The sequence below is a fragment of the Acinonyx jubatus genome, chromosome A1 (genome assembly GCF_027475565.1).
Source record: "Acinonyx jubatus isolate Ajub_Pintada_27869175 chromosome A1, VMU_Ajub_asm_v1.0, whole genome shotgun sequence".
In the NCBI taxonomy this organism is placed as follows: domain Eukaryota; kingdom Metazoa; phylum Chordata; class Mammalia; order Carnivora; family Felidae; genus Acinonyx; species Acinonyx jubatus.
Genome location: NC_069380.1, coordinates 210331298 through 210339075, shown reverse-complemented (window position 1 = coordinate 210339075; position 7778 = coordinate 210331298).

Below are 7778 nucleotides of genomic sequence, written 5' to 3'. Positions count from 1 at the left end.
CCATTATAGGAAGGACAGGGCCAGGGTTCTTTTGTCCTTGACTGATACAGTTGAAATGTGGCCATTTAATTTTTAATTTTTTAATTTTTTTTTTTTTTTTACTTTGAGAGAGAGAAAGCACAGGAAAGAGAGAAAATCCCACACAGGCTCTGTGCCGTCAGCGCGGAGCCTGACGTGGAGCTTGAACTCATGAACCATGAGATCATGACCTGAGCCGAAATCGAGTAGTGTCTGACTGAGCCACCCAGGCACCCCATAATCTGTCTTTTATTACAAGGGTCTTAGCTAAGAGCTCAGAAGGGTAGTGGGACTTTTTTTTTCAATACCTACCCCCAGGATGGAATTGTTTGATTCAGGAAGATATTAGAATTTGTTTGCTGTTGTTTGTTTGAAAATGAATGTGTTCAGAAAGCCCAGAATTCGCTAATTGAATGTCTCTTTCTCCCAAACCCTACAAGATGAATTACAGATGACTGTGTCAGAAAAAAAAAAAAAAAAAAATTCTGGGCCAGAAAGCAAAAGGATGGTGGGGATGAAGGCACTCAGGCGCAGTGAACAATGTCAGCCACGTAGGAGTTAGAGAAGACAGTCAGTGGACTTAAGTAACTGGCTAAATGCTTACAATCTTCCTGGCGGAGGATGGGAGCTACAAGTGCATATGGAACCCCAAGGCTTAAACCACTACTGCAGGAAAAGGCCTGGCAGAATAAAGTAACTCAAGACCTGAAATTCAAATACAGGACCTCAAAAATATAAAAAGCTGAGAAAACCTAGGGTTTGAGGAAGAACAGATAGCAGGGGTTTGGGCCCTTTGCAGGCCCCTGGGGGTGGGAGGCAGTGCTTCAGGTCAGAATCTACAAAACTGGGGAAAACAGGCCCTTGGAACCCCAGAGAAGGTTGGTGCTGAACAATTGGAATAGCTTTCCTGGGGCATTTCTGCTGAATCTCAGACCTGCATAGACCTGAGCATCCACAGCAAGAGCAACATAGGACGACTAAAAATGTCTGTTCAGGACATGGTGTGAAGGCTTTGTCACCAGACAGAGCGCGGAGTGGCCAGGAACCCAGGGGGAGAAATGAACTAAGAGGTTTGAAATCAGTTGGGTGGCTAAGAAAGGAACCTCAAATAAAACGTGGTGACTTTGCAAGAAGGTAGGAATATCTCAAATGCCATCCTCCAAAGGAGACGTTTTTCTTCTATGTATATTAAATGCATGATTCTCTAATTCACCTCTTGATTTATTATTATTATTAGTATTTGGATATAGTTTGTTTTCAGGCTATGGTCTCCAGATAGCTGACATGGATGATTTGCCTTCTGATAGAGCTGGAAACAAAGATTTCTCCACCTAGTCTGCTTCTTTCAGATCCCATGGCCTTGGTCTTTGGTAATCATAAATTTCTAGATCAAGCTCTGTATACTTACAGACAGCGTGGGGGATTGAGAATTGCTTGAGTTCCCAAAATGTGGTAGGTATGTGACTGGTGCTGACAGGCTTGTGAATCCTATTTACTCTTTGGATTCATTAAAAGAGAAGTACATTAGAGTCCTACCATTGAATGGATTCAATGTATGAGGGTTTAAGAGAACTGTACTCATGGGGCTCCAGGGTGGCTCAGTCAGTTAAGCATCAGACTTCAGCTCAGAAGAGTGTGCAAAGTGGGAGAGAGGCTGAGGGGGTGAAGGAAAGACAGAGGATTTGAAGCAAGCTCTGTGCTGACAGCAGAGAGCCCGATTCAGGGCTCGAACTCACGAACCACGAGATCATGATCTGAGCTGAAATCGAGAGTTGGACACGTGACCAACTGAGCCACCCAAGCACCCCATTACTGTATTTTTTTTTATTGTGGCAAAATATACATAATATAAAATAAATGTTCCTCTTTTTTTTAAAACTAATTTTAACTGTACAGTTTAGTAGCATTAAGTACATGCACATTGCTGTGCAACCATGACCACCATGCATCTCCAGAACTTTTCCATCTTCCTAAATTGAAACTCCATAAGCATAAAACAATAACTCCCCATTCTCCCCCTGCCCCTAGCCCCTGGCAAATATCATTCAACTTTCTGTCTCTATGAATTTGATTATCCCAGGAAATCTCATGTTAAGTGGAATCATACAGCATCTGTCTTTCCATGACTGGCTTCTTTCACTTAGCATTGAAGGGTAACAGAATATGCCACCCCAAAATATGCTGCTTTAGTATATTGATCATTTTTAGGGTTAGGCACTTGAAAACCAGCAAATGCAGGGCGAGGCTTTCCCTGATGTCCCCTTATCCTCCTAAAGACCAGTCTTCCAAAGGAACGCTATTTTCATCGATCCCTTCCTCTGGCGTTTCAATGAGCAGGGAGGACTGACTCTTATCACTGGTGAGGAGATTAGAAAGTTGACAGCACCCCCAGACAAACTCTGTCACAAACTATCATACTTCCTGCCTATTCTTCTAAGAGCCCATTCATCTTTCCTAAAAAATCATTTACTCTCTCCTTTTTTTTTTTTAACATTTATTTATTTTTGAGACAGAGAGAGAGACAGAGCATGAACGGGAGAAGGTCAGAGAGAGGGAGACACAGAATCAGAAACAGGCTCCAGACTCTGAGCTGTCAGCATAGAGCCCGACGTGGGGCTCGAACTCACGGACTGTGAGATCATGACCTGAGCTGAAGTCGACTGCTTAGCCGACTGAGCCGACTGAGCCACCCAGGCACCCCTTATTTACTCTCTCCTAAGAGACCTATATCTTCCCTCCCCTTTCCCTAGTAAGATGGTATTTAATCTAGAATTCTAATGCCATCTTGGACAGTTATTCATTTTTCTTTGATTATCTCCCATATATATAATACATACTAATAAACTTTTTGCTTTTCTTGTGTTAAACTGCCTTTTATTACAGGAGTTTCAACAAAGAACTCAGAAGAGTAGAGGGAAAATTATTTTTTCTCCTCTACAGCATAATGTCTTCAAGTTTCAGCCATGTTGTAGCAAGTGTCAGAATTTCCTTCCTTTTTAATGCTGAATAATATTCTATTGTATGTATATGCACGTTTTGTGTATCCATTCATCCATCAGTGGACATTAGGTTGTTTCCACCTTTTGGCTATTATGAATAATGCTGCTGTAAATTTGTGTGTGTAAATATCTGTTTGAGTTTCTGCTTTCAATTCTTTTGGGTGTATACCCAAAAATGAAATGGCTGAAACATATGGTAATTCTATTTTTAATTTTTTGAGGAGCCCCATGCTGTTTTCCACAGTGGCTAAACCAGTTTCTGTTCCCACCAGCAATGTGAAAGTGTTTCATTTTTCCACATCCTCTGTGATTTTGATTTGTATTTTCCTAATGATTTGTAATGTTGAACATCTTTTCATGTGTTTATCAGCCTTTTATATATCTTCTTTGGAGAAATTTATTCAAGTCTAGGATTCTCCAGAGAAACAACCAATAGTGTATATATATATATACTATATATATATATATATATATATAGTATATATATATAGTATATATATATAGTATATATAATCTATCTATCTATATATTATATATATAGTATATATATATAGTATATATATATATATATATATATATATATATATATATATACTATATATAGACAGAGGTTTATTATAGGAATTCACTCATGCTGTTATGGAGGTCAGGAAGTTTCATGATCTGCCTGCCATCTGCAAGCTGGAGAATGAGGAAAGTCAGGAGTACAATTGGAGTCTAAAGGTGTGAGAACCAAGTGAGCCGGTGAGCTCTTAGTCCAACGCTGACGGTCTGAGAATGAGGAGCTTTGATGTCTGATGGCAGAAGAAGATAGATATCCTAAGTCAAAAAGAGAAAGAGAAAATTCTTCCTTCTGAGAAGGAAAGCCAGCAAAAACAGATAGAGAGCCAGCCAGATGTCCTGAGAAGGAAATCTGGCGAGAGCAGATACAAAAGGGGACCAGCCAGATGTCCGAGGCCTGATACTCCCCTTGCATGCTTTTGGCTTCTGCAATCTTGCTTGCTCCCTGCATCCACCAGCTGCCTGCGTAGCACAATCCATAAGAGCGCCCTCCCCCTACTTTTTCCTTTTTCTTCCTTGAGCCCCTGCAATCCCACTCATAAAAGGAGACCAGCGCCAGTGCTTGGGCTCAGCCTTTGGAAATAAACATCGGTGTGAAATAAACAGTCTTTCCTTAATTCCCCAAGTGGTGTCGCTTGTCTCTTCCTGGGCACCGAGTATTTTCTGTAACACTCCACCTTTTTGTTCTATTCAGGCCCTCAAAGAATTGGATGATGTCAGCTTGCATGGTAAGGTCTGATCTTCCTTACTTTGTCTACTGATTCAAATGCTAATCGCTTCCAAAGAAACCCTCACAGACACACCCAAAAATAATGTTCTACCAACTATGTGGGTATCCCTTAGCCCAGTCAAATTGAATTATAACATTAACCGTTGCAAAGCCCTTTGTCCAATTTTAACTGGGTTGTCTGTTTTTGTTGTTGAGTTCTAGGGGGTGCTTTGTATATTCTGAATATTAATTTCTTTTCAGATATATGATTTACAAAAATTTTCTTGCATTCTATGGAATGCCTTTTCATTCTATTGATAGTGTCCTTTGATACACAAACTGTTTTAATTTTGATGAAATCTAATTCATCTATTTTCGTTTTTGTTGCTGCCTGTGTTGTGGTGTCATATCCAAGAAATTATTGCCAAATCTAACGTCGTAAAGCTTTTCCCTGTTTTCTCTAAAAGTGTTATAGTTTTAGTTATTTACTCAAAAATTTTTAATGTTTAGTTTTGAGAGAGAGAGAGAGAGAGAGAGAGAGAGAGAGGGGAAGGAGCAGAGAGTAAGGGAGACAGAATCTGAAGAAGGTTCTAGGCTCTGAGTTGTCAGCACAGAGCTTGACATGGGGCTCCAACCCACGAACCGTGAGATCACGACCTGAGCCAAAGTCGGATACTTAACCGACTAAGCAACCCAGGCACTCCAAGAGTGTTATAGTTTTAGCTCTTACATTGAGGTCTTTGATCCATTTTGAGTTAACTTTTGTATATGGTGTTAGGTAGAAGTGCAATTTCATTCCTTTGCATGTGGATATTGTGAGAAATAAGCCCACTGACCCAATCAAAGGAGGGACGCAGAGACTCGCAGCACAGTGAAGCAAGGCTTTAATCAATGTTCTTGCAAGACTAGGTATCTTGCAAGACTAGCACAGCTTTTATTTCGCTTTAATCAATGTTCTTGCAAGACTAGGTATCTGATGGACAGGCACACCGGGGGAAATCACAGCAGGCAGTTTATCTCCTAGCATGCATGTCCTTCCCTGGTTCCTCATTGGCTGAGTACTAAGAAGTTACAGCCCTCCCCCCAAACCCCCAACAGGACCTATGCCCATGTAAGGTAAGGCAAAATAGTCTGACTGCAGCAAATGTTCATTGCCGGAGGTAACGCAGAAACTTTCAGTTCCTCCTCCCCTTATTCTATGGCGCATGCTCATTGCAAAGCCCATGAAAACAAACCCAGGAAAATAAGCCCGCAAACCCAGAGACAGGAAGAACCAGGAAGTGAAGTGTCTAAAGGTTAGATTAGGTTAGGTTAGGACTCCATTGGGGGGTGTGGGATGGTGTGGGGGCGTGGTTTGTACATAATTCCAGTAGGTTGTAGACCTACTGTTAACTGGACAGTACAGCTTTTATTTCGTACTTCTGAAAATGAATTATCTATCTCCCTTACTTCTCACAGATATCCAGTTTTCCCAGCACCATTTGTTGGAACAATGCTCTTTCCCCTTTGACAGGTTTTGACATCCTTGTTGAAAATTATTTAGCCATATGTTTGAGGGCATATTTCTGCATGCTGTAATCTATTCATTGGTCTGTATGTCATCTTTATGTCAATACCACAGTGTTTTGATTACTGTAGCTTTGTAGTAAGTTTTAAAAAAAAACAGCTTTGGGGTGCCTGGGTGGCCCAGTTGGTTAAGCATTCGACTCCTGGTTTTGGCTCCGGTTATGATCTCACGGTTCATGAGTTTGAGCCCAACATCGGGCTCTGTGCTGAAGTGTGGAATTTGCTTAGGATTCTCTCTCTCTGTCCCTTCCCTGCTCTCTCTGTCTCTCTCATTCAAAATAAATAAATAAGCTTAAAAATAATATTTTAATAAAAAATAAGAAAATCCAGCTTTAATAAGGTTTATAATTGACACATAAAATTTAGATATTTAAGGGTACATCATGGTGATTTGGTGTATATATATATGGTGAAATGATTCTCCCCATGTAGCTAATTAACATATCCATCACCTCACATGTTTTCTTTTATTGGTGAGAACATTTAAGTTTTACTCTCTTGGCAAATTTGTTATACAATACAGCGTTATCAGCTATAGTCACCTGTTTTACATTAGATCCTCAGAACTTATTCATCTTATAGCTGAAAGTTTGGGCCCTTTTACCAACCTCTCCCTATTTCCCCATTCCCTAGCCCTAGCAACCACATGTTGTCAAATATTCTCTATTTATGTTTGACTTTTTTTTTTTTTTTTTAATATTCCACACATAAGTGGTATCATGCAGCATTTGTCTTTCTCTGTCAGGTTTATTTCACTTACTATAATGCCTTCAGGGTCCATCCATGTTGTCACAAGATTTCCTTCTTTCTCATGACTGAATAACATTATATGTGTGCGTGTATATGGGTGTGTGTGTAGATAGATAGATCGATAGATAGATCTCCATGCATCTGTTGATGGATCAGTTGTTCCCCATCTGGCTATTATGAATAATTCTGCAATGAACTTGAGAGTGCAGCTATCTCTTCAATATCCCATTTTCATTTCCTTTGGGTATATACCCAGAAGTGGCATTGCTGGATCATATGGTAGTTCTATTTTTAATTTTTGAGAAACTTTCATACTATTTCCCATGGTGGCTGTACCAATTTACATTCCCACCAAAGATGCACAAGGATTCCTTTCTCTCCGCATCCTTGTCAACACTTGTTATTTCTTGTCTTTCTGATGATAGCTATTCTGACTGGTGTGAGGTGATATCTCGTTGTGGTTTCAATCTGCATTTTCCTGATAATTTGAGGTTGAGCACCTTTTTCATGTGTCTGTTGGCCATTTGTATGTCTTCTTTGGAAAAATGTCTACTCAGTTCCTCTGCCCATTTTTAAACTGGATTTGTTGTTGTTGTTATTCTTTATCCATTTTGGATATTATCTTTTCAAGTTTATTAATTTTTAGAGAGAGTGTGTGTGTACAACTGGGGGAGAGGCAGAGAGAGAGGGTGAGAGAGTATCCCAAGCAGACTTCCCCCTTCAGCACAAAGCCCGATACAGGACCTGAACCCATGAACCGTGAGACCATGACCTGAGCTGAAATCAGGAGTTGGATGTCTAACTGACTGAGCTACCCAGGCACCACACCTGGATATGAATTTTTATCTCAATATATATGTTGCAATAATTTTGTCCCATTACGTAAGTTACCTTTTAATTTTGTTGATGGTTTCATTTTCTGTGCAGTTTTTTAGTTTGATGTAGTTCCACTTGTTTACTTTTGCTTTTGTTGCCTTTGATTTCCATGTCAAATCCAAAACATCTTTGCCAAAAACGACATCAAGGAGCTTACTGCCTACTGTTTTCTTCTAGTTTTATGGTTTCAGGTCTTACATTCCAGCCTTAAACCATTTTGAGCTGATTTTTATGAATGGTATAAGATAGTGGTCCAGTTTCATTCTTTTGTACTTGGCTGTCCAGTTTTCCCAACACCA